This window comes from Rattus norvegicus, chromosome 20 (genome assembly GCF_036323735.1).
Source record: "Rattus norvegicus strain BN/NHsdMcwi chromosome 20, GRCr8, whole genome shotgun sequence".
NCBI classification, from domain to species: domain Eukaryota; kingdom Metazoa; phylum Chordata; class Mammalia; order Rodentia; family Muridae; genus Rattus; species Rattus norvegicus.
The window spans coordinates 19,369,854-19,394,785 of NC_086038.1; the positions used below are offsets into that span (position 1 = coordinate 19,369,854).

The window sequence follows — 24,932 nt, forward strand, 5'->3', positions numbered from 1 at the left end:
GACACAACAAAGTATTCTCAAGGGAGCTCACCAGAGCTAGCTATACAAAAACCAAAAAACAAAACAAAACAAAACCAAAAAAAAGCATTCCTTTCCCTTCAGTTTTCCCATCAAGGAATCTGGAGCACAGGGTGACAGCGGACACTACCAGGAAGACAGAGTACTTGAGACTTTCCTGAAATACCGGGGCGTATGTGTGCGAGCATGTGTGCCTATGTGCGAGTGTGCACGTGCGTGCACATGTGAAGAGACAGTTGCAGACCCTGTGTGGTTGGTGACTTAGAACACTGGCTTTTGTCAGGTTAAGGGAAGACGAGTGTAAGCTCACGACTAGCCTGGCCTATGTACTCATATCTGGTCTCAACAAAACAAAAGGAAAAAACCAAAAGGGCGGGGGCTGAAGAGAAAGAAGAGACAAAGAGAAGAGACACTGCTGTTATAGCTGCGTTTTCTGGAGCCAGGCTCCCCACACAGAGGAGAGCCGTTGTTTTACTGTGGGTAGGAGGCTGTCAGATTTCTGAGTCTTAACCGGCCCTTTGAGGAAGTCTAACCTGAGCAATTTGTCATGTGGCTATTTTTCAGAGCTGGAAATTATTTTACCAGCTGTGGTTAAAAACAAACAAACAACCAACCCCAAAAAACAAAAACAAAAACGCAAAAAAGCAAAGAACAGGAACAACAAAAACGAAATGAAAAACTCCCAAACGAAAAACAGCAACAACAACAACAACACCCCCACCACCACCCCCCGCCAAAACCATCAAAGCCAAAGCCAAAAAATGTTCAGAGGAAGAGCCTTATACCTAACTTCAACCCAGCAGAGCTGACTTGCAGAAAGCCATCCTTTAGATGGTAAAGACAAGAGGTGGAGGGTGCCACAGACTGTCTTCTCAGAGCTGGGTCTTCCCTGAAGGTAAAGCAGTTCTGTCAACCACAGTGTTGTCACAGGCAGTTGTGAAACCTGAGACAGGAGAATGGCTTTTTAGGAAGGCTTTGAGGGAGCAGGTATGTGGTTTGGGTCAGGATTTGACTTGGGGTTGTGTAGCACCAGGAGGCTGAAAATAAATGGCCATTCCCCACCTGCTTATATTTACAAACAAGCAAACAACATCTTGAGGACAAAAATAAAAGTCTATCCTGATTGTCAGCCGGGTGTGGTGGCTCCCTAAGATTCTGTCTGGAGAGATGGCTCAGTGGTTAAGAGCACTGACTGCTCTTCCAGAGGTTCAGTGGTATTTTTATTCCCTTGTCTAACAGAACAATGTGGCAGAAGCTTGCTTTTGGCAGTGGATGGATGACCTCCTCAGTACCCACTATGGTTATCACCAGTCTAGAGACCAAAGATAAAATTGGTAAATGTGCCCAATGGCTGGGGTAGATACATGATCAAGACTCATAATGACTTGGTCACCAACATAGGGAGCGTGGAACCTTGGTGCCTGAGATGGAGTGAGCTTGAATCTCAGCTACCCCCCATTTTCCTATCCCTCAGACGACTGGGTGGGGTTTACCTCCTGGGTATTGTCCATTAGTTCAGAGGGAACCATGGCAGAATCCATCTCCTACACTCAGTGAGAGAGTTGAGTGGATTGATGGGTAAGTCCTGGTTATGGCCCCAGATTCGCTGATGAGGAAGACAGGGTCTTTCGGACAATGTTAAAAAGAGAGTCCTGGGACTAAGAGTCCTGGTTCAGTGGTTAAGAGCACTGACTGCTCTTCTGGAGGTCCTGAGTTCAATTCCCAGCAACCACATGGTGGCTCACAGCCATCTGTAATGGGGATCTGATCCCCTCTTCTGGTGTGTCTGAAGAGAGCAACAGTGTACTCACACACATGAAGTAAATAAATAAAATCTTAAAAAAAAAAAAAAAGAAAGCCAACATCAACTTCAGAGGTAAACCCACATACTTAATCCTGACAGAGATCGCCCCAAAGGAAGGATTTTTATAAGCGCTAACTCAGGCATAACCCACTGGACACTGAGGAATGGAAACTCAAGATGAGGAGTGGCTGACTTGAGTCAGAAAGGAATCAGGGTGGAAGTGTTTCTTTGACAATGTCCTGGTGAGGTTGCCATGGGTGTCAGGGCGGAACCGCAAACTGGCTTCATTTGGAACCCCCATAACTTTGAAACCAAGGTACATTGCCTTGAATATCCTAAGAGGTAGGAAGAAAAAAAAATCGGTCTTTGCTGGGGGATTTGATTGTTTTGAAAGATTATTTTAGAAGAATGTTTGAATTTAGGGACAACATAGGAAACTAAAAACTAGAGAATTGGATGTCTTGTCACTTAGCAAACTCACTGTGATAGCTGACTCTGAAGAGGAGACCCCCCAGTCATGGGGATCTCTAATATGTTGGTGAAATTAATAACTATGTCGGTTTTTACATATGTCTTTGAGGTGGTCAGAAACCCTTAATGGTTCTACTCAGGCTCTTACCACAGAGACTATCCTTCATTTTAGGTAAAATTATTTATGTAATTTTAAAAGAAACAAAAAAACAGTGAGTGGGCGTCAGAGGTAAAGACAACACCCATGGCTGGGGTTCTAATCCCATATAGTTTGCAGTAAGCACCACTGAACTCCTCAACACCCAACACCCTGAATATTTCATTCAGAGCAAACAGCTTTCCAGTGTGTACGACAAGCCAAAAAGTATTGTAGGAATTCAAAACTACAGCCAGAGAGGTAGTCATGCCTTCTCAGTATCCCAGCAAATCAGCTGCTCACGAGTTACCCATAAACACCTATTCCTGGAAGCAAATGCACAAATAAGCAATTTTACCCCCTTCGTAACAGCTTTCGGTTTATTCCTATCTACACGTTGGAGGTTGAGTGAGTGCTGGATGATCACTGTCTGCTGTCTGATTTTTTATTTACTTTCAGTGGGAGTGATGAATAGTATCCCCTTAGCAGAGTTAATACATTTCACCCTGGCAAATCTTGCTTGTCTGCCTGAGTACTCTCTTGCCTTTAGATAGATAATCCAAGGAGGCAGGAAAGACAGAAACGGCAGATGGGAACCCTGGTGACCCCCTTACAGCATTTCCTCCTTGAATAAACTCGGAAGGACGTGGAGGATAAGGGTTAAACTATGCCTTGCAACAGCCACCCACCACTCCGTCTGGATGTCAGAAGTGGCGAGTTTATTTTATGAAGGACTAAAGGAAGGGGTTCTGGGTACTGGGTATTGTTCATGAAATGGCCCTGTGTGCTGTGGTCATCGTCCTTGTGGTCTGCAGAACCATGTCATCGGTGTGGTCATTCCAGACTTTTCCAACCGCTAGCTACAGTCACAATCTGGACCACAGCCCGTTCCTCTCTGCTTGCCACGATTTCTGCTCTCTATCCGGAGGATTAGATGTTCTCTACTCCAGCCTTGTAGCTCCCTTCGCTCAGGATCTATGGTTCTTATTGCACTCGTACCACTCATCCCGTTGGCTGAGCCTTGGGTACCGCTGTCATCAGGGGCACATTACCCCTCCAATCTCAAATGCCAGACTGCAACCCTCAGTGCCACATTACTACCTGTAAAGTCACCACTTCATGATGCGAGGCAGTGCGACAGTGTCCCTAGCAGCAGGAGAAATCAGTCTGTTTTCCCTCTCTCTTGAACTCTGGCTGGCTTTGTGCAATGAGTTCAGGCTCTGAGATCCTGCAGGTCCATAATCTTGCTACTGCTGGCCCGGCCTTACTGAGCCCAAGATCCATCAAAATAGTCTGTCAGTGGCTGTCGCCAAGTTTATACAGATCTTCCAGGTTTGCTGACCCTCCAGCTATAAGTAGTTTTGTGAATGAGCCAGGCGAAGCCAACAGGACAAGTGTGCATGTGTTGGGAGCCATAAGAAGTTCCTTATTGTCCTAAAGACAGCAGGCTTGGGGGGTGACTTGTTATCCAGCAGCAGTTACCAGGAACTCACTTGTTATGAAAACTGCCAGAACTCTGATGCCTTTACTAATTAATACCACTGTGTTGTTGTAAAAATATAAAGAGTATCGGTGTCCTTTACCCTGATAACTCTGTACCGCGGTGCCCAGATACCTGTTAGATATCTTGGCGGAAACACAGCCCAGCCGCACACTTTCCTACACTCAAACCCTCACATAAAAGAACACACAACACAATAATCTTAGATCCAATTGGAAAGATATGATTGCCCACTTAAACATATAAAGCCCAGTACCATCTATCCCTTAGGAACATTGATAACAACCTGTAAATACACAGAGCAGAATCTTAACATCACCTGCCATGGCTTCTCCTCTCTCTCCGTCTTCCTTCTCCACTCTCCCTTAGTCTCCTCCTCTTCCTTCAAACTTCTCTCCCGCCCATCCTTCCTTCTCCTCCAATGACAGGCCTCCTTCTATCCTGTACCTGCCCCTCACCATACTTTAAAAATTCAATGGAGAGGTGGTTCTGGTGAAGTCACCTAAGTTCTGAGTCCTTGACTAGGCTGCTGTCCTTGGGGCAGTGGAATTAGCATCAAAATACAGATAACTTCAGGGCAAACCACAACACCACAGCTGTGACGGAGTTCATGGCTAAACACACACAAAACAACAAACAAACAAAAAGCCCAAAACAGCAGCAGCAACAACAACAACAACAACCTATCCCAAGGAAGGAAGGAAGGGTGGTTTATTTTGAATCCCAGTTTAAGAGGGTAGTCAGTCATGATGGGGAAGGTTGGACGGCGGGACAGGATGGCAGAAAGCACTTGGACACATTGTATCCGCAGTGTGGGGGGGGGGGGAGCAAGGTGGGAGAAGGGGCGCCGGGAGGAACTACCAATACTAGTCCTCTGGTCCTCAGCTCACTGTTTTCTATACTTAGACTCCAGACCATAAACCCAGGCTGCCAACCTTTTCATTCAGGTGGGTCTTTTTTCAACCTAATCTATAAACAGCCATGCTAAGAAGGTGATTAAAAAACCAGTTGTCAGGATGACAACCAATATAAATTGGATAAAATGGCAATTAAGTTTTGGCTTTTCTTGGATGCTAGATCTTTTCCACACAGCGTTGGTGACAACTTTTCTCGATGCAACCATCCTCTGCTTCCTGCATGGTGTAGGGAGCATTGGACATCCATGTCTTTCTTTTTTTTTTTCTTTTTTCTTTTTTTTTCTTTTGGAGCTGGGAACCGAACCCAGGGCCTTGCACTTGCTAGGCAAGCACTCTACCACTGAGCTAAATCCCCAACCCCATCCATGTCTTTCTTAGTCCTTCTGAATAGATTTTGTTCCAAAGTGTGGAACACTTAAGAGCTACAGAAGGAACAAAAGTAGCTCGTTGTTTGAACCCAAGGTAAAAGCACTCTATGTGCATTTGTTTGTTTTGTTATTTTGAGACACATCTCTAGAGTTCGGCTGTATGCTAATGTACAACATACTTCTGCATAGCTCCTGCACAGCCTGCACATCTCTGCATAGCCCTGGCTGTCCTTTGACTCACTCTGGAGACCAGGCTGGCCTTGAACTCAGAGATCTGCCTGCCTCTGCCTCCAGAGTGCTGGGATTAAAGTCATATGCCACCAGACCTGGCTTCAGGTATGCTTTAAGTGAGGAAGAAGCAAGCAGGAGATCCCAGGCTGGAGGGAGAGAACTAAAGTTGCTTTTCTGTTGGCTTTGAGGAGAAAGGAAAAAAGCAGGAAACTCAGGAGCACAAGCTCTGGAAAACCAGAATGGATAGGGGCGGTTCTCTTCAGGAGCCTTTAGAAGGAACGGGGCCTGACAGTGCTTTAAACCTAAAGACACCCACTTCAGGCCTTTGTGGGTTTTGTTTCGTGCCACCTAGTGTTTGGTAATTTGTTACAGCATCAGCAGACATGAATACTGTGTGCTTTAGCCCTGCAGTGACTTCCCTCATTCTAAGCACTCTTTGGGACCAGACTGTACCCCTCCTGGTCTCATTCCTTCTCATCCCCTTCCCCCTCACATCTCACTTGTCTATAAAGTTCTTTTTATTCCTTACGACTTGTTTTCAGACATTACCACTAGATTTCCCAACTACCCTTCTTTTCCAATGACCAGCTTGCTCTGTTCCCCGACTAACGGATGCTTAGAGCGGAAGTAGTCTAAGTTTTTCTTTTTCTTCTTCGTTGAAGCTTTACAACTCCCAAATGCCCACCTCCTTCACTCAATAATTCACATCTCTAGAGTTTAGCCCTGTGCTAATGTGCAATACACCTCTCCCATAAGCCATTCCTAAGTGTGCCTTCTTGTAAAAGTAGCTTCTATTCGCCAGACGTAATGGTCTTCTCTGAGGCTGCCTCTGTTGACCTAGACCTAGTCGTGGAAGTTTCTAGCCTCTGTTAAATCTTATGTAGGCCTAGAATGTTTTTGGCCTATGATATTGGACTTGCTCTCCGTGGCTGGCTGGTCAACTCTGGCTCAAACTCCTTTCCAAGCTGACTGATTCAATCCGGCTTCTCTCGGCTTCCCCCGAATTGCTCTGCTTGATCAGATACTAACTTTGGGACCTGTGCTAATCTTCTGGCTCCTTCTTTCTTCACCTGTGTCCAGCTTGTTCTTTCTCTGCAATCTGTCTCTGTACAACGGGTGCTGGTAAATCTGCCGTCTTTTCTCTCTGCACAGCTTTCTCTTTCCTCTCTGTTCTTGTGAGGGTTGGGCATAACCCTATGCTGCCGAATCTTCCTCTGATTCATCGCTTTCTCTGATTCCACCACTCAATTAGACGTCCTTCTACAGACTAGCCTCGCCTTCATCCTTTGGGATTAAAGATGTGTTCTACGGGTGTGTCTGTGTCCCAGACAGAGGGATTAAGGGTGCGTGCCAAGGCTGAGCCACGATACAACTAGAAACAGGGTTTTCTGGTAAAAACATAATCTCAGGTCAGCCATGGACAAAACAACAACCCTGTGACCTCAGCTCCTTCAAGTCATTCCTCTTCCTAGGGCAATTAGCTTGCCCACTCTAAGCTCTGGATATGATGGTTTCTGTGGTGCCCGATCTCTCTCTATGAAACAGGCTCCCAGGCAACCGTGACCCCTTGGCCTTAGAGTCTAGGTTCCGTGATTCTATATTGAGGGAAAAACCCCAGGATGGGCCTGCTTGCTTCCAAAAGGTGCAGCTCAGTGTATGGTCATACAGTGGGTTCAAATGAGGCCACGAGACTCTTCAATTAAGAATTTCAGATCTTGGGCTGGAGAGATGGCTCAGAGGTTAAGAGCACTGACTGCTCTTCCAGAGGTCCTGAGTTCAAATCCCAGCAACCACATGGTGGCTCACAACCATCTGTAATGGGATCCGATGCCCTCTTCTGGTGTGCCTGAAGTCAGCGACACTGTCTATACATACATATATGTACATGAGTGTGGGGTTCATCAAAGACATCCCACTATGGGTTCCTTCATTAATTTGGAGCGACCACCACTGGGGGGCAGGGTGATGTCTCTCTTATCACTACTTCCCCTGTCTCTTCTGAAACTATTTTCTGGGAGCAGCTTCTGTAAGAAGCAGAATTTGAAGCTGCGGGCTCTGTGCACAGGTAATTTCCTGCGAGGAAACAAATAACCTGTGAGAAATGATTGAGGCCCACAGAAACACCAGCAGAGCGAAAATTCTGGTATTCAAGGAGTCTGTTCTGAGGAACAGCTGGGGACTTTCTATTACTGACAGGAAAAGAAGGGAAACCCCAGAAGTTGCACAATTGTAATGCTGCAGACAGCTACCATTCTGCCGAGGCTGCCAGGCTGGACTTTTGGGCTGATTTAGATCTAAGACGAACATCTTCGCTGCACCAGAGAATGGGTTCAAGCACTGGAAGGAGCTTCAGTCGGGGCCAGACTAGACCTTCCAGGCAAGGCTGCTCAGACTGGACCTCCAGGATGAGAGTCATCTGAGTCAGCAGAACTGTCACCTCCTTCTACAATATTTTAAGTCCAATGAACCGTTTCGAGGAGAAAAATAAATAAATAACAGGGTGCTCTCTAGAGGCCTCCGGGGTCCCGGGACACCCAGGGCTGTCTCTTGGGAACCAAGTGAAGCTTTTTAATACATACACTCATGGCCCTTCCTTGAGTCTCACAGTAATAGCAAGGCCATGTTTTCCTTTTTTTTAAACAAACAAACAAACAAGCAAACAAACACCAGAAAAACTTCAAGGTCAGTGTGGGAGACGAGCCAGCAGTGGGGATAAACTTCTATCTTCTACCTCAGCCACACTGAAGTTGCCATCACTGAAGATAAAAAGGAAAGGCCTTTAGAAAAACAAAAACTTAAAAGATGGGGCTGGCGAGATGGCTCACTGGGTCAAGGGGGCTTGCTGCTAAGCCTGATGACCCGAGCTCATTTCCTGGGTCGCATGTGGTGAAAGAAGAGAGCAGACTTGTCTTCTGGCATTTACTCTTGAGTTATGGTATGTATGCGTGACACACACACACACACACACACACACACACACACACTAAATAAACATAATAAAAAAAATCCTTAAAAGAGCTATGAAAATGCTTGCCTCTAATAGTGCACACCTGTAATTCTACTACTTGGGAAGCTGAGGGAGGAGGATCTCAGCATTGAGACCAGCCTAGGCTACACACAAACCCTGCCCCATACCCCAAGTGTGAAATTCCAGACCAGATCTAGCCAGCCCAAGGAGGCTGTGTGTTCTAGGCATGCTGGCCTACTTTCTCCTACAAGTAGGCCACAGAACAGTCAGTCCCTTGATGGCTCTGCTTACACAGTGGTTCATCCCCTGTCTACTGAAACTCTTTTCTACTTCCGGGCCTCAAGAAAACCAACCACAGAACTGTATGTAGGCTGTGCCTGTACAGGAGTGACTGGGTCAGCATTTCTATCCTGGACTTCAGAGTCAAAATCACACAGATGGGCTGGGTCCTTGAAGACTGTGAAAGGCTATGTGGGAGACAGACAGACAGACAGACACACAGAGAGAGAGAGAGAGAGAGAGAGAGAGAGAGAGAGAGAGGGAAAGAGAGAGAGAGAGGGAAGGGGAGGGAGGGAGGGAGGAAAGGAGGGAGAGAAAGAGAGACACCCTTGAGTGTAGGCCTGCAGAAGAGACTTCTATGAAGGGGCTCCATTTTCTTGCTGCCTGGCGTTGAGAGGCTCCAAGTCACAAGGCAGAAAGCTCAGGAGCTCTCCAGTAGACGGAGCCAGGAGAAGCCAGTGTGGGTGGGCATGGGCCAGCTTCTTTACTGCACAGTCTAGAGATAGGAGTTGCTTCAAATGCTGTGAGAAAGGAGCAGTGTCTCCACAGGGGAACGGCAGGTCCTGGTGGGCTTTCAAAAGGTGCCACCGGGGTTGGGGATTTAGCTCAGTGGTAGAGCGCTTACCTAGGAAGCGCAAGGCCCTGGGTTCAGTCCCCAGCTCCGAAAAAGAGAACCAAAAAAAAAAAAAAAAAGGTGCCACTGGTATCACAAGGCCGCTGTAGAACAGAGGGGAGAAGAGGCAAGGGGACCGTGACACACAGGATCATCTCTGTTCGGCGTGGAATCCACAGAGGTAGACAGGTAGATAGGCCCCAGTTGCATCTTGGAAGAAGATGCATTTGCAAGGCCTTTCCTTCTACACTGCCTTCTGGGGTGTTTATCATATTTCAACTTGTAAGACAGATAATTACATTCCATACATTATTCTGCTTATACCCCATCAGGATTACACATTATTATTATTATTATTATTATTATTATTATTATTATTGTCATTGTTGTTATTTGGGGATACAGTCTCATGTCCAAGCCGGCCCCCACCTCGATGTGTAGCCAAGGATGACCTTAAACTTCTGACCCTCCTGTCTCTACCTCCCCCATGCCAGATATATGCCACACTAAACCCAGCGCTTTATGCACACTGGGCAAGCAGTTTACTAACTGAGGCATTATTTCCAGCTCTGAGATACCCATTTTTTTGGTCGGAATTTTGTTTAATATTTACACAGTACTTTGCCCATGTGCACCTTCCAATAAGTGTTGAGTCGGGCACAGAAATGTAACCGCCCTACCGCTCTCCGTAGGAAACCTTGCACCTCAGGGCCAGCAGAGAACTCATGTGTGGCCGCCTCTGCTGACTGATTATTAAGCCTGGTAGCTTGGAGAGTAGCATGCGGTGGGCGAGAGGAATGCTGTAAGGGACATCTGCTGTGGCCCATCCTGAGAGCAGAGCTCGGCAGGTGGTCTCACACCCACTGCTGTCTCCAAGTGAGAAGGGCATCCGTTACCATGGGAACCACAAGGACCAAGATCAGGCCCCTCCACCAAATGGGAATTTAAGGGCTGGAGAAGAGGGTCAACAAATATAGGCGGGAGGCCCAGGGGATTTATTTGGTTGGGAACAATAAAAGAACTTGGCTAATTATTGTACTCAAACACCTATGATCAATTTATAAATCTTTATATATATATATGCATATATATGTACATATATATACATATATATGTGTGTGTGTTTGTGTGTGTGTGTGAGTGTATGTTTGTGAGTGTGTGTTTGTGGGTGTTTGTGTTTGTGTGAGTGTGAGTGTGTGTTTGTGTGTGTGTGAATTTGTGTGTGTGTGTTTGTGTGTGCATGTGAGTGTGTGCATGTGTTTGTGTGTGCATGTGAGTGTGTGTGTGTACGTGAGTTTGTATGTGTTTGTGTATATGTGAGTGTGTGAGTGTGCATATGTTTGTGTGTGTGTGAGTTTGTATGTGTTTGTGTATATGTGAGTGTGTGTGTTTGTCAGTGTGTGTGTGTGAGTTTGTATGTGTTTGTGTATATGTGAGTGTGTGAGTGTGTGTGTGTGTGTGTGTGCATGTACACATACGTATTTCTCATTCTCTTTTGGACATTAACAACTCAAAGGGTGTCCAAGCCCTTCCGTGAGTCATTCCTCGGCTAGAGGAGAAAGAAGCAGCATATGGACCGATGAGACATGGAGATCGGTTTGTTGGTTTGTAGCAGAAATGGAAGCGTAATGTAAAGGGCCATTTAGCTGCATCCAACAACAATACCGGAAGGAAGGCTGAGGAGTAGCCATATGTCAGAAACGGAAGGACATCTGCCAAATCCCTTCCATGGAGCCAAGCAAGGAGTGTACACATGGCCCGTGGCCTGTCCATTTTCAAAGGGAAAGGATTGGTCCCATCAGCGGCGTGTTCTCTGCCTCCCATAACCATAATGGAGTCATTATGACCTAGTACGTGGCTGGAAAAATAGATTGTGGGGCCAGCAGAGGGCCTCTGAGAGATGGACATGTTGCCCTGAGCATGGAGCAGCCCATGGCCTCTTGAGGAGGATGGCCAGAGAGAGAGATCTGAGTACTCACAGGATACTGTCCCATCCTAGTTCCCCCTGCCTGCTTGGCCAGGCCTTTTCGTCTGGATCAGTGGCTCTCAATCTTCCTTTAATAGTTATGGGGAGCCCCCCACCCCCCACAATCATAGAATTATTTTCATTGCTACCTCATGACTATAATTTGCTACTGTTATAAATCTTAATGTAAATCTGTTTTCTGATGGTCTCAGTATGATGGTTTGTATGTGCTTGGCCCAGGGAGTGGCACTGTTAGGCCTTGTTGGAGTTGGTGTGTCACTGTGGGTGTGACCCTCATTCTAGCTTCCTGGAAGTCAGTATTCTGCTAGCAGCCTTCAGATGAAGATGTAGAACTCTCAGCTCCTCCTGCGCCATGCCTGCCTGGGTGCTGCCATGTTCCCACCTTGATGATAACGGACCGAACCTCTGAACCTGTAAGCCAGCCCCAATGAAATGTTGTCCTTAGAAGAGTTGCTTTGGTCATGGTGTCTGTTCACAGCAGTAAAACCCTCACTAGACAGGTAACTCCCGTAAAAGGGTCCGTTGACAACCCAGGGGGTCTCGACCCACAGGTTGAGAACTGATGGTCTGGCTGCAGTGAAGGAACTTGACCGTAATGCCAGTTTAAGGGAGAATGAGGTGAGGGGGCACTATCAGGTGTGAACAAGCATCAGTGATTCCTCCGAGCTCAGATGCTGCTTCCTTTTGTCCTTATCTCACCTCTAGAGTCTCTCTCCAGCTCATTAACTTCTGTCTTCTCTGGTACCGAATGGCTGCTGGAGACTCTGGCAGAGCCAAGGCCAACCAGAGAGATTTAGCATATACTTCAGTCCTCAGCCATCTGGATATTTTTTTTCTAATGGGTAGAGGGAGACTTGTGAGGCTTGTTACAAACCATGGAGTGGATATTCTGTGAGGAATAGCAGAAGAGAAGATGTGACCAGTAGAAATGATGCTAAAATAAATCACAGGTGAGCGAACAGCACACGTAGGTTATGTGGGTAGTGAGACAAGAGAACACAAAGGCAGCCTGTGAGTACCGTAAGGGGATTCCATATTGAGAACAAGACAGAGAAAAATCAAACAAGAAACATGGGTGGTAGCAAAGGAGGGGCGGAGGAAGGACACCAGAAACCATCTATGCTCAGAACTGAAGGCAGAACGAAAGGATTGGATGGCAAAACGCGCCCACCAGGTGGTGTTGGTTCTGAAGAATTGAGGGAGCAAAGAGCGACGGATAGACCAGAAGCGAGGAGGGCAAGCCAGGTACGGTGCCACGAGTGAAGGGTCGCAGCACTTGGGAGGTGGAGGAAAGGGCTAGCTTGGGCTATGCAAAGGGAGGGGGAAAAGAAGTCAGTTTGAATCAGGCCTCAGTGTCTTGTACGACAAACCTTATCTCTGAGAGATATCCTGGAAGGCGGGAAAGGGCAGTTCTTACCGAAAAAATCAAATCCTAATAAATCAAAGGGCATAGCAGGGCACAGGAAGGGAACCGCGAGTTCAAGGAAAAGCTCGCAGAAGTCGCTGAAGCACACAGGCTGGTAAAAATCAAAGCTAATCAATGTTGGAGAAAGATGGTGACCAGGAAAGAGCATTGAGGTTGGGTTTTGAGTGATGAACAACAGGGTTGTTGGGCATCCCCGGTGGTTTCAACTGTACAGGAGCCAGCAAACCTTCCTTCAAGCGAGCTTAGCCCACACGGGATAATAAGGGTTAGCTACTCCCCCTGTACACCACCTCCCAGTAAGCAACCTGTGAACTAAATATTTGGCCACAAACAAACTAATAAAAGATGTAGGTTGATGTCATTGTGCAGGTGAAGGCAGGTACGGGATAGAACGAGGCCTGTCATTGGACATGAGAAGGAAGGATGGGTAGGAGAAAGGTTTTAGAGAGAGGAGGAGACTGGAGTAAAAGGGAGGGAGCAGCCAAGAGAACATGGCGGCGGATGCTAAGATTTCTCTCGGGGCTGGAGAAATGGCTCAGAGGTTAAGAGCACTGACTGCTCTTCCAGAGGTCCTGAGTTCAATTCCCAGCAACCACATGGTGACTCACAACCATCCGTAATAGAATCCAATGCCCTCTTCTGATGTGTCTTAAGACAATGACTGTGTATTTACACAAAACAAACAAATAAATATTTAAAAAATAAGAAAGAAAAAAGGGGGTTGGGGATTTAGCTCAGTGGTAGAGCGCTTGCCTAGCAAGCTCAAGGCCCTGGATTCGGTCCCCAGATCCGAAAAAAAGGAAAAAAAAAAAAGATTTCTCTCTGCACATCTACAGGTTGTTATGAATATTCTTAAGGGATGGCTTGTACAGGGCTTTCTATGTCTAGATGAACAAAATATATTTTATCTAGGCGGGCGGTTTATATCCTTATCAATTGGTTGTAAGTTAATCGTGTGGTTGTATTGTACATTGAGCATTTAACACATAAATCTGGTTGCTGGGATACAGCCTGTTGAGCTCTGTCTTTACTAGATTGGTGGGAGTGTGAACAGAGTCTATGACAGGAAGCCGTAGTAGGCTATAGAATGCTTGGGGTTAGCCTGGCGTGGGGCCACACTAGCACAGCCCCCCGTATGCGATGTGAGTCTCAGGCATGGCAACATCCGCCAAGGGGACAGTGTGTGAAAGCGGCTGACAGAAACAGCAAGAGTGTGCAGATTTACGCAGAGTGGGAACTCACGGGAACCAGGTCGTGCAACCTTTTTTTAATTTTACCACAACAGAAAGACACAGGAGGAGGAGCTTTACAACCACAGCCCCTTGAACTCTTGGACGTGAGGGGACCGCTTCCTGAACTGTCGCTTCCTGAATCATCTAGCTGAGGAAATGCCTCTACACATGCCCAACACTTTTGAGAAGCTGTATCTAGAACATCTTTATTGAGAATGACAAAAGCCAGGGCCTGAGGGGATGGCCCACTCAGTTTGCTGCTTAGGCAGAAGGATCTGCATTCAATCCCCAGCATCTACAAAAGCCTGGGGCTCTGCACTAGTGCTTGTAATCTGGGCACTAGGAACGTAGAGATGGGAAGATCCTTGGGGCTTCCCAGACTAGCAAAATCTGCAAACCCCAGGTTCAGTGAGCCCTCGAGTCAAAAGGAATGTGATTAATGAAGACAACTGAGGTCAACTTCTGGGTTCCACATATGAATATATACACACACGTACACTGGGCACACGCCTCATATGCATGAATACCATTAGTGCTACACAAACAGACGTGCTTGCTGTGTGATGCTGGGCATTTTCCTTCCTTTCTTCCCTCCGTCCTCACCTCTTTGCCCTCCTTCTTTCTCACTGTATAGCTTTGACTGGCCAGGAACTCACAGCACTCTTTCCTCGTCTGCCGCTGCCTCCTGATAGAATTAAAGGTCTTCACCACAGTCAGTATGAGCCTGTTTCTAAACAAGAGCCTTTATTTCCTTTATCAACTGGGGATAAGCCCCGTCAAGTAGTTGTTTCAAATTAGACCCTGCTTGGGAAGTACTTGAATCACTCATGCCCGAGATCAGGAGGATACTCTCAGGCTATTGATAAAGGCGTCCGACTATACAGGAAAAACAAGAATTCAAGGGAACGTAGTAGGGCCATGATCAGAAGCATAGCCGAGAGCTCTTTCAAATGCACAGGAGGCAAAGCTTAAAAGCGGGGGCCTCCTCATTTCCTTCCATGGAGCCCCCACCCCCTCAGTGAGGTGTCATGGCCTGCCTCAACACACAAGGGATTCTGAAGAGAACGACTGCTCTGTGTAATATGTGAGTCTCGATTCTGAGAGCCTTCTCCTCAGAGCGCTTCTCCCTAAGGTTCCCTCTTTCCTGGCATCCATGTGAGTCTCTCTGCCTACCAGGCCCTCTGTCTTTCGTTGGACCACCCTTTCCTCCTGGCAGAGGGTGACCATCATAGTCGGAAGCAAGCCATCCCATTATGTAAGACCCAATTATCAACTTAGTGGACCTTCCTTTAGCTCCAGCCTTGTTAAGGGAGCGGCTGGCGACATTCATATACGACTACTTAAAATGTAGTAATGTGGAAACTGTGTCCCGGTTATCCTGGAAAAACAACTTCTTCCATCGCTAAAACATCACGGAGAATATACCGGAAGGAAACAATGAACAGAGAGCAGCAGCAGCTGCTGAGTGAAGCATCGATAGTTCATTCCTAGCATGTTTCCATGTGCTCATGCGTGCGTGCGTTGCGTGCGTGCGTTGCGTGCGTTGCGTGCGTGCGTGCGTGCGTGCGTGTAGGCCAGAGGTTGACATCTGCTTTCTATTGTTATCTTTATTTACTGAGGCAGGATCTCTTGAGGAACCTAGAGTTCACCAGCTTGCCCCAAGGGATCCCTGTCTCTGCCTGCCAACTGTGGGGGTCACATGTGGGCCACCGTGCCCGCCTGGCTTTTAATGTATGTGCTGGTTTCCTGTCCTCATACTTGTGTGGCAGGTACCTTACATGCCAAGACATCTCTCAGGTCCCCATCTTGACACTTTCTACTTACCATGACCTAACTAAAAATTGGGACCGAATTCACGTGCCACAAATCTTACTCATTTACAATGTATAATTTATTCTTTTTTTAATATCCCCAGAGTTAGACAATGGCACTCATATGCAACGGCAGCATGTCACCCCCCCCCCCCAAAAAAGAAATCTTGGCATCATATCTGCTTGTCCTAACTGGCGCTTGCCCCAGCTTTGGCCGTCACTCATCTTTCTGTTGGTGACTTTGCTTGCTCATAGCATTTCTCATGAACGGAGTCTCGAAGTCTGGAGTCTCTGTCTCTCTTCTTCCCCTCAGCAAATGGTTTCAAGTTAACTAGTGTTATAGCTGGCAGCAGTACGTCATACATCATTCTTTTATAGCAGGATGGTACTTTCGATGTGTATTTCTTTTATTTCTTTTGGTGGTTGAGACAGGCTCTACTTATGTAGCCCAAGCTGCCTGGAACTCACTATGTAGACCAAAGTTGCCTTGAACTCCCAGAGGTCCACATGCCTCTGCCACTAGCAGTGCTGGGGTTAAAGGCATGGGCTACCACGCTCAGGGTGTATTGCTTTTATGAAGGAGAATATTTCAGGATTTAAAGATATAGGGACTAGGGGTTGGGGATTTAGCTCAGTGGTAGAGCGCTTGCCTAGCAAGCACAAGGCTCTGGGTTCGGTCCCCAGCTCCGAAAAAAAGAAAAAAAAAGATATAGGGACTATATAAGTGTGTTGCTAACTATTCTGAGAGTGCTTATATAAACCAGTTATAAAATTATTATTATTACTGGTGTATGATGCATATGTGTGGTGTGTGTGTTTTTATGTGTATTTATGTGTGTGTATGTGTGTGTGGTATATGTGTGTGTGTGCATGGTGTGTGTAGGTGTGCATGGTGTGGTTGTGCTGTGTATGTGTATATATATGGTGTATGTGTATTTGTGTGTGTAGCGTGTAAATGTATGTGTGTGTGGTATGTGTATGTGTTATATATGTATGGTATGTGTGTATGTGTATTTGTGTATGTGGTATGTATATGTATGTATATATGTGTGTAATGTGTATGTATGTGTGTATATGGTATGTGTGTATGTGTATTTGTATATGAGTATGTCTATGTATATATATATGTGTGTGTGTGTGTGTGTAATGTGTGTGTATATGTGATGTAGGATGATGTCATATAGGTGAAGGTAGGTACAATAGGCCTGTCATTGGAAGAGAAGGAAGGATGGGCAGGAGAAAAATTTGAGAGAGAGGAATCTGGAAGAAGGAGAGAAGCAGCCGAGAGAACATGGAGGCTGATGTTAAGATTCCTCTCTGCACATTTACAGGTTGTTATGAATGTTCTTAAGGGATGGATGTGTACAGGACTCTGTATGTCTAGGTGGGCAATTATATCTTATCAACTGGATTAGAGGTTATTGTGTTGTGTGTTCTTTCATGTGGCAATTTAAGTTTAAGAGAGTATGTGGTGGCTGGCCACCGCACTAGGCCACCGCAGAATTGGGATGTATATGTCTGGCATGGTGGCAGCCTGCCTTGGGAACTAGACGGGTAGAGAGATTGTTGCCAGGTGCAGAGAGAAGCCATCAGCAGTGTGATATGGGATACAGCAAAGCGGGTGAGAAGCTTTGCTGACTGAGATGAAGATATCTACCAGATATCTTGGGGCACTTCAGTGCTGGACCTAGTGCGGGGTAAAAGACAGCATTTTTTTTTTTTAATAATTTTACAGCAATAGGTGGCACCCAATGTGGGGCACTGAGATGAAGATATCTGCCAGATATCTTGTGACACTGTGGTGCCGGACCTAGTGCAGGTTAAAAGACAGCAGTTTTTATAATTTTACAGCAACAGTGTGGTGTTTGTGTATATGTACATGTGTATGGTGTGGTGTGTATGCATGTATATGTGTATATGGTGTGTATTTGTGTATGTGTATTTGTGTGTGGTAGTGTGAATATGTATGTATATGTGTGTGTGTGGTGTATGTGTATGTGTGTATGTTTGTGGTGAGTGCATGTGGTGTATGTTTATAGGTGTGTATGTGTGAGTATAGGTGTGTGATATATATCTGTGTGTGTGAGTTTGAAAGAGTGTAGGCCAGAGGAGGATTTGTGTGTCCTGGTCTATGACTCTTTCCCTTCTTCCCTTTAGACAGGGTCTCATTGAAATTGGGGACAGGCTGGTGGTTAGCAAGCTCAGAGACCCCCTCCCACTGATTCTTCCTGTTTCCATATCCACAGCATTAGTTAGTTAGGCACTAAGGGTCATGCTCACCTTCACATGGGGGTCCTGGGATGTGAACTCAGGACCTCATGTGGATATAGCAAATGCTCTTCCCCACTGAGCCATTGCTGCAGGCCCTAAAGGTTATTATTATTATTACTATTATTTTTATGTGTATGAGCATCTTGCCTCTGTGTGTCTGGTCTGTTGGAGGTTAGTAAAGGTTGTCATATCTCCTGGAACAGGAGTTACAGTGTGCTGCCATGTTGGGTGCTGGGAATTGAACCCAGGTCCTCTGCCAGAGAATGAGTGGCAAATGCTCCTAACCTCTGGGCCATCTCTCTAGACCCCTAAAAAATTACTTTTGAAGATGCTTAAACTTTGAAAACACACGTCTGTAAACCACAGCCAGTCAGTTTCCTTTTGACCCATGCTTCCAAATGGAAAAACAAAACAAAACAAAAAAACTCCAGAAATCAAATGATATTGTGCCAAATACCAGAGACAGAAACTGAACTGAATAAAAAAGACAGCCGAGGCCACTCAGAACACACACACACACACACACACACACACACACACACACACACACACACACACACACACACAAAACTATTTCTAGCAGAAAAGGAAAAATTCTTGGCTTTGAACATTTGAGCATCCAAAGAAAATATTTATGCTTACGGAAACGAGCGAGCGAGTTGAGGGTATTAGAAAGCGAACGTATTCTGCAGAAATCAATCACAGTTACACTATTTTAAGCATGGGTCAGCAGTGTGACAGAACCTGACATTCGTTAGGAGGAAAGCAACTCTGAATTCCCTGGTTGGCGTGTTGTGCGCATGCCTGTTTCTGAAGTCACAGGCGTATAAATACTGAGGCGCACTCCTGTGTGTCATTCATTCTGCGCTAAGATCGTTACTGGGAAGGGGTGGTATGCATGAATGTTCAGATCCATGGGTGACAGAGTCCTGCCTAAACTGATACTAGTTGGTCAGATGAGGCGATGGTTCTGTGAGGAGTGAGGGTCTGTGAATGAATGGCTCACCTCCACCTTGGATGTGGGATCTATCACTTCAGCCTCGAGGAAGGTAGGGGAATGGCAGACTCAGGCAGGTATTGATGATGTGTTCTTGTTGGTTCTTAAATGTTGTTTTTGACATTTGTATGTGAGTGCTATATGCATGTGCATGTGCTCATGTCTGCATATATGCACATGCAGAGGCCAGAGGCCAGAGGTCAGAGGCCAGGGTGGCTGGTCTTTCTCAGCTGTTTTGTGTCTTGTACTTTGAGGCGGGGTCTCTTACAGAACTGGCTAGGTCAGTGAGTCCGCTGCACCCCATCCCAATACTGGGGTAGCAGGATCCCTGTCTTAATACTGGAAGTTGACCCACAGCACCCAGCTTGATGTGTGGATCTTGGAGATCTGAACTCAGGTCTTCATGTTAATATGACAAATATTTTAGCAACCAAGCCAAATTCCTAGTTCCCCACAACTTGTTTGTTTGTTTGTTTGTTTGTTTATAGAACAGGTATATAACCTAGGCTAGTCTGTAACTGATATGCAGCTGAGGATAAACTTAACTTCTGAGTCTCCTGCCTCCACATCCATACCCGCCTGGTGTTCTGTCCCCCTGGTCTATCTAGCTGTCACGTCTGTGCTTTTTCCATGGGTGCTTTTTAGGTGTCCTACTTGGGTCATGGGTTTTGCAGATCCCTTAGAGAGCTATGGTGTGTGGCTGAGCTGTGGCCCAGAGCAGGCCGGGGAAAACTTGGTCAAGGGTTAACAACGATGGTGATGTTGATCATTCTTGAAGGAAACATGTTAATGCTCTCCTGAGAAAACAAGAAGCTGTGAATAACGCAAGCTGTGAATAACGCAAGCATATGGGACTGTTGCTTTCTCTCTCTCTCTCTCTCTCTCTCTCTCTCTCTCTCTCTCTCTCTCTCCCTGTCTCTCTTTCTCTCTCTCCCTCTCTCTCTCTCTCTCTCTCTCTCTCTCTCTCTCTCTCCCTGTCTCTCTTTCTCTCTCTCCCTCTCTCTCCCTCTCTCTCTCTCCCTCTGTGTGTGTGTGTGTGTGTGTGTGTGTGTGTGTGTGTGTGTGTGTGTCTGTGCGCGCTTTTCAGCTGGCTCACTGAAAACATTCTCCAGGGCTGTCAGAGGGTGAGTCTCTGCAGTGCAAACATTAATAAAGACACAGCACAGCTGAACGGTTGCAGCTAAACACTGAGGGGACAGAGCTACACCAGTTAGGGTTAGGGTGTGCTTGGAGCCAAGCAGATGAAAAAATCTTGTCTTTCTCCCCACTGCTTTCTTTTTCACTGCTCTCCCACTCTTCAAAAATTTTCCCAAGGAATACCCTAGAGGTGGGGGGGGGGTCACCCGCTGAACAACTGATGGGTAACACTCTCCCCAGACCAAGTCAAGTGAGGGCAGAGTGCTTGGTGGACTTCCAGTCAAGGGAGCTCACTGTTGATTTTTGTTTGATACACACTAGGAAGCCATTTCCCTGAGCTGAACCTCTCTCCAGGAGCCTCACTGATCAGCTGCCAGACTTAGCCCTCAGTTCCGTGGCCACATTGTCTGTCACTTCCACTCCGCTTACTGATGTGAAGCCAGATACCATGACCCTTTAGAATAAATGCAGATGTCCCGATGAAAGGGGCAGCTGCACAGAGAGGAGTCCGGAGGACAATCTGTGATCCACGGAAACAGTGGCCTCAGGCCTTAGGGAAGTGAAAGCATGTTCACACAAATGGACCAATGGCCTTGGGTGTGCTGTAGGAGAGGGAGAGGAGCTCACTGACTGAGGAAGAATAGCATGACTCGAATAGCATGCTCCCATCAGGAGCAGAGGAATGTTTCTGCACCTCGGCTCCTAAGAAACAGTCTCTGGAAACAACCCACTATGTGTAGAATGGATAAATCAATGAGAAGTGGATCCATTTGTACAATGGAATAATAATCTACACCAATGAGAGCGGCTGAAGTCTTGCTCCATTCATCACGGATGGATTTCATATCCACAATGCTGAGGGAAAGAAGTTAGGCGCTGCAAAGCATACAGGGTAGGTAGGCAAGATGCCTCAGTAAGTGAAGACCTAAATACAGAACCCCAGAACCCACAAAAGTCACGAGTGACATATCTGTAACCTGTGCTTTTTGGCCAGCCTGCTTACCTCTCAATCAATGAACTCCAGGTATAGTGAGAGACTCCCAGAGTGCCCTATGTACGCATATGAAATGGCACAAGGAGCCCCAATGCTGTGCAAAATCAGCACAGACTGACACAAAGTAGAAACCATGGCCGTGGTTACTGCAGAGTGATTCTGCCCCTGTGCAGGCTGTGTGTGTATCATTGGCTTCTGAGCATTTTCTATTACACAATTAGGTTTTATGTATTTTTATGTAAGGTCAAATTCAATACAAATCTTTTCAGTTCCGTTTCCTGAGACCCAGGGAAGACCTAAGCCTGAAACTGTAGGGAGGAAGTCCCAATCAAGGTAAGGCTGAAGCTGAGAACCGCAGAGCTCTCAATGTTCCGGGGTCAGCCCCTACTAGTTCATGAGAGCAAACTGTAAAACTCGACAAGTCCATTAAACCAGTGCCAGTATTACACACACACACACACACACACACACACACACACACACACAAAGTTGTAGAAACTTTGTTGAAATAAACCATCCCAAGTTCTCAAAAGCCACCGTTTTCTCATTATCTTCTATTTTGTTAGAAACCTATACTGGGTGGAGGGATGGTTCAGTAGTTAAGAACACTGGCTGCACTTGCCGAGGGCCCAGATTTGATTCCCAGTAACCACATGGCAGCTCACCACCATCTGTAGCTCCAAGTCTAAGGAACCTGATTTCTTCTACTGGCTTCTGTAGGCACTGGGCTCTCATGAGGTGTATAGACATACATACAGGTTAAAACACCCACACAGTAAAAAACAGAACACAGCAATTAAAAACACACACAGATAGTTTATGCCTTAGACGTCATCACAGCAATGTTATGTGTGGGGCAGAAGCATTGAAGAAGGGTTTGCCGGTGTGCCACCTCTGAACTATCAGTCACCTCGGAAGTATTAGCATCACATAAGAGGTCATCACAAAAATTGGGGCTCAATTTAGTGTCCTGTAGAATAACATAAAAAGTGTGTTATGTGTGAGGCTGGAGAGATGGCCTCAGTGGTTAGGAGCACTGGTTCTTCCAGAGGTCCTGAGTTCAATTCCAGCAACCACATGGTAGTTTACAACCATCTGTAATGGAATTGGATGCCCTCTTCTGTCATGCAAATAAAGCACTAATGTACATACAGATAAAATAAGATACATATATATATATATATATACATTTTAAAAATAATAAAAAACTTTTTGAAAGGTGTGTTGTTTGTGTCGTTACATTGTGACTGGCCCATCTGAGGAAGTATCTTTGCAGAGTTCAAACACTTCTTCTAGCCATTCTGTCATAGACTCCCTGCACTGGCTGGGTTTTGTGACACAAGCTAGAGTCACTAGAGAGAAAGCACCCTCAATTGAGGAAATGCCTCCATGAGATCCAGCTGTAGGGCATTTTCTCAATCAGTGATCCATGGGGAATGCCCAGCCCATCGTGCCATCCCTGGGCTGGTGGTCCCTGGGTTCTCTAAGAAAGCAGGCTGAGCGAGCCATGGGAAGCAAGCCAGTAAACATTCCTCCATGCCCCTGCATCAGCTCCTGTCTTTAGGTTCCGGCATTGCTTGAGTTCCTGTCCTGACTTCCTCCAGTGACGGACTCTGATCTGGAAGCATAAACCGAATAAACCCTCTCCTCCCTGATACGCTTTCGGGTCATGGTGTTTCATTGCAGAAATAGCAAACCTAACTAGGACACTTGTGCACACCACAGACAGCTAGGTGCAGTCCAGACTTGTGCTTCTGTGGTTTCACTTCTGTCTTACTTGTCACTGTGAAAGATAACGGAACACTTGTGTGGGAACTGAACTCTGTTGACAGGCTAACTATATAACCATATGTTGGCTGTAGATGTGTGTGTGTGTGTGTGTGTGTGTGTGTGTGTGTGTGTGTGTAAGTGTGTGTAACTGATAGGACCATTCAGTAAGAAACGGGCACCAGTGTAAGAGTTATAGTAAGAGGTATTGGTGAGTGTTCTTATTGTCAAGTGTTTGTTCTACGGTTCTGATTAGCACTTGTGTAGGTATGTATACATGTGCACATTGGAAACTGGACACAGAGCCTTGCACATGTGAAGCACACACCATGAAGCCGTATGTCCGATCCCCAGAAGCACCTCCATCTCTGTTTATGTACACATGTGCGGTTAATTATATGGTGGTTAATCTTTCTTGATAACTTGACTGGATTTAGAATTGCCGTGGGAACAGACATCTGGGGATGTCTGTGGGAATGTTTAGAGAGGGGTTTGACTGAGGAGGAAAAACTCATCATGGATGTGGGTGGCTCATGCTCCGGTGTCCCAGACTCCATGACACGGAGAAGGTAAATGGAACACCAGCATTCACCTTGTTCTATTTTCGGATGCATAGGGATCAGCTGCCTCACAACACCTTCCTTGGAACTGCGAGCCTACAGAAACCTGGCCTCCCTTAATGGCTTCTGTCAAGAGTTTTGTCCCGGTGATAGCTGATGTAATTTGTTTTCCCTACAAGACCCATCAGTCAACTACCCCTCCCCACTCCTTCCACGTTTAAGACTCAGGCAACGAACTTAGGTGAGGGTCCAGTCTAGACTCAAATCTCACTGGCTTGTTAGGAACTCCTGATACCAGGTCCTACCTTAGAGCTCAGACTGTCTCCCCTACTGCAACTCCCATTCCCATTGAAGCCCGGTTTTAAGCATTATTAGCTCCTTGGTAAGAGCGACATCAAAGCTCAACCCATGTGAGGTTACTAATAAGGCTAGGGACAGTGTAGTAATTGGGGCTCAAAGCACCAGGCCCCTAACTTAGCTGCTTCACAGACTATAGCCACACCCCATCTTGCACTAAACATTTGCCAACTACTAAGCGGTAACTGTGCCGTCAGGAAAAAAGAAGTCCATTCGAGGCTACTGAGGCCACTGAATTATTAAAAACAGAAGGAAAAAAACCAGGTATGGGTAAAGGCAAAAACAGTCCCGGCAGGCTCCCTCTGCTGCGTGAGAGATGGACAGGATGTGTTGCCAAGACTCTGTTCAAGTCCAGAGCAGAGCAAGTGCCACATGACCGTGTGGCAGCTAGGGGGGAGAGAGAGGTGTGTGCTGGAATGCTTCCTGGAGGTGTCCTTTAGGCCAGGCTGGTTATCAAGTGTGTGTGTGTGTGGGGGAGGGCCCAACTGCAGCGCTATGGCTTCCTAGCTACTCACCTGCAGCAGCAGCAGGGCATGGCTCAGAGAAAAGACAGCCAGACAGAATGCTCAGTGGGCCTCTTAATTGAAAAGGAGGCGGGGAGCTCGGACGTGTGCTTCGAAATTGAAAGCAAAAGTTTGCTGCAGGCAAGGACTGTCTTGGCGACTTGGTTGGAAACCTTGCAGTTGCTCTGAGATGCAAGGGCTATGAGAAGCATTCCTTAGAGAGCCATGTGGTGTCTGGAAGGGAAGGAGGAGAGGCCAGGCTCTCCAGGATGATCTGGGTATTATGTGAGGGCTGAGGCTCAAACAATGAAAGGATTCATGGAAACTCCAGAGACTCTAGACTACAGGGGAAAGACATGCTACTGGAGATGTGCCACCAGGACCAGCAGACAGAGAAGGCATAGGGTAGAGGGGAGAGGGAGGAGAGAGAGAGAGAGAGAGAGAGAGAGAGAGAGAGAGAGAGAGAGAGAGAGAGAGAATACAAGGAGCAAGGAGCGAGAGAGAGGGAGTATGCATACTTGAGTGCACACACACACATACATGCACACATACGAGAGAGAGAGAGAGAGAGAGAGAGAGAGAGA

The 24,932-nt window shown here is 46.5% G+C and overlaps 1 protein-coding gene across 10 annotated transcripts in view; it reads right to left on the bottom strand.

The window, feature by feature from the left end:
- Rhobtb1 (Rho-related BTB domain containing 1) overlaps nucleotides 1-24,932 on the bottom strand; it is a 128,986-nt gene that overhangs the window by 43,657 nt on the left and 60,397 nt on the right. Inside the window, exon 1 of one of the 10 annotated variants that reach the window (XM_039098739.2) lies at nucleotides 804-24,840. The exons of the other annotated variants lie outside the window; for them this stretch is intronic. The gene's annotated coding sequence lies outside the window, so the exon portion shown is untranslated. Of the gene's footprint in view, nucleotides 1-803; nucleotides 24,841-24,932 lie in introns of those variants that run through there. 10 annotated transcript variants of the gene reach the window in all.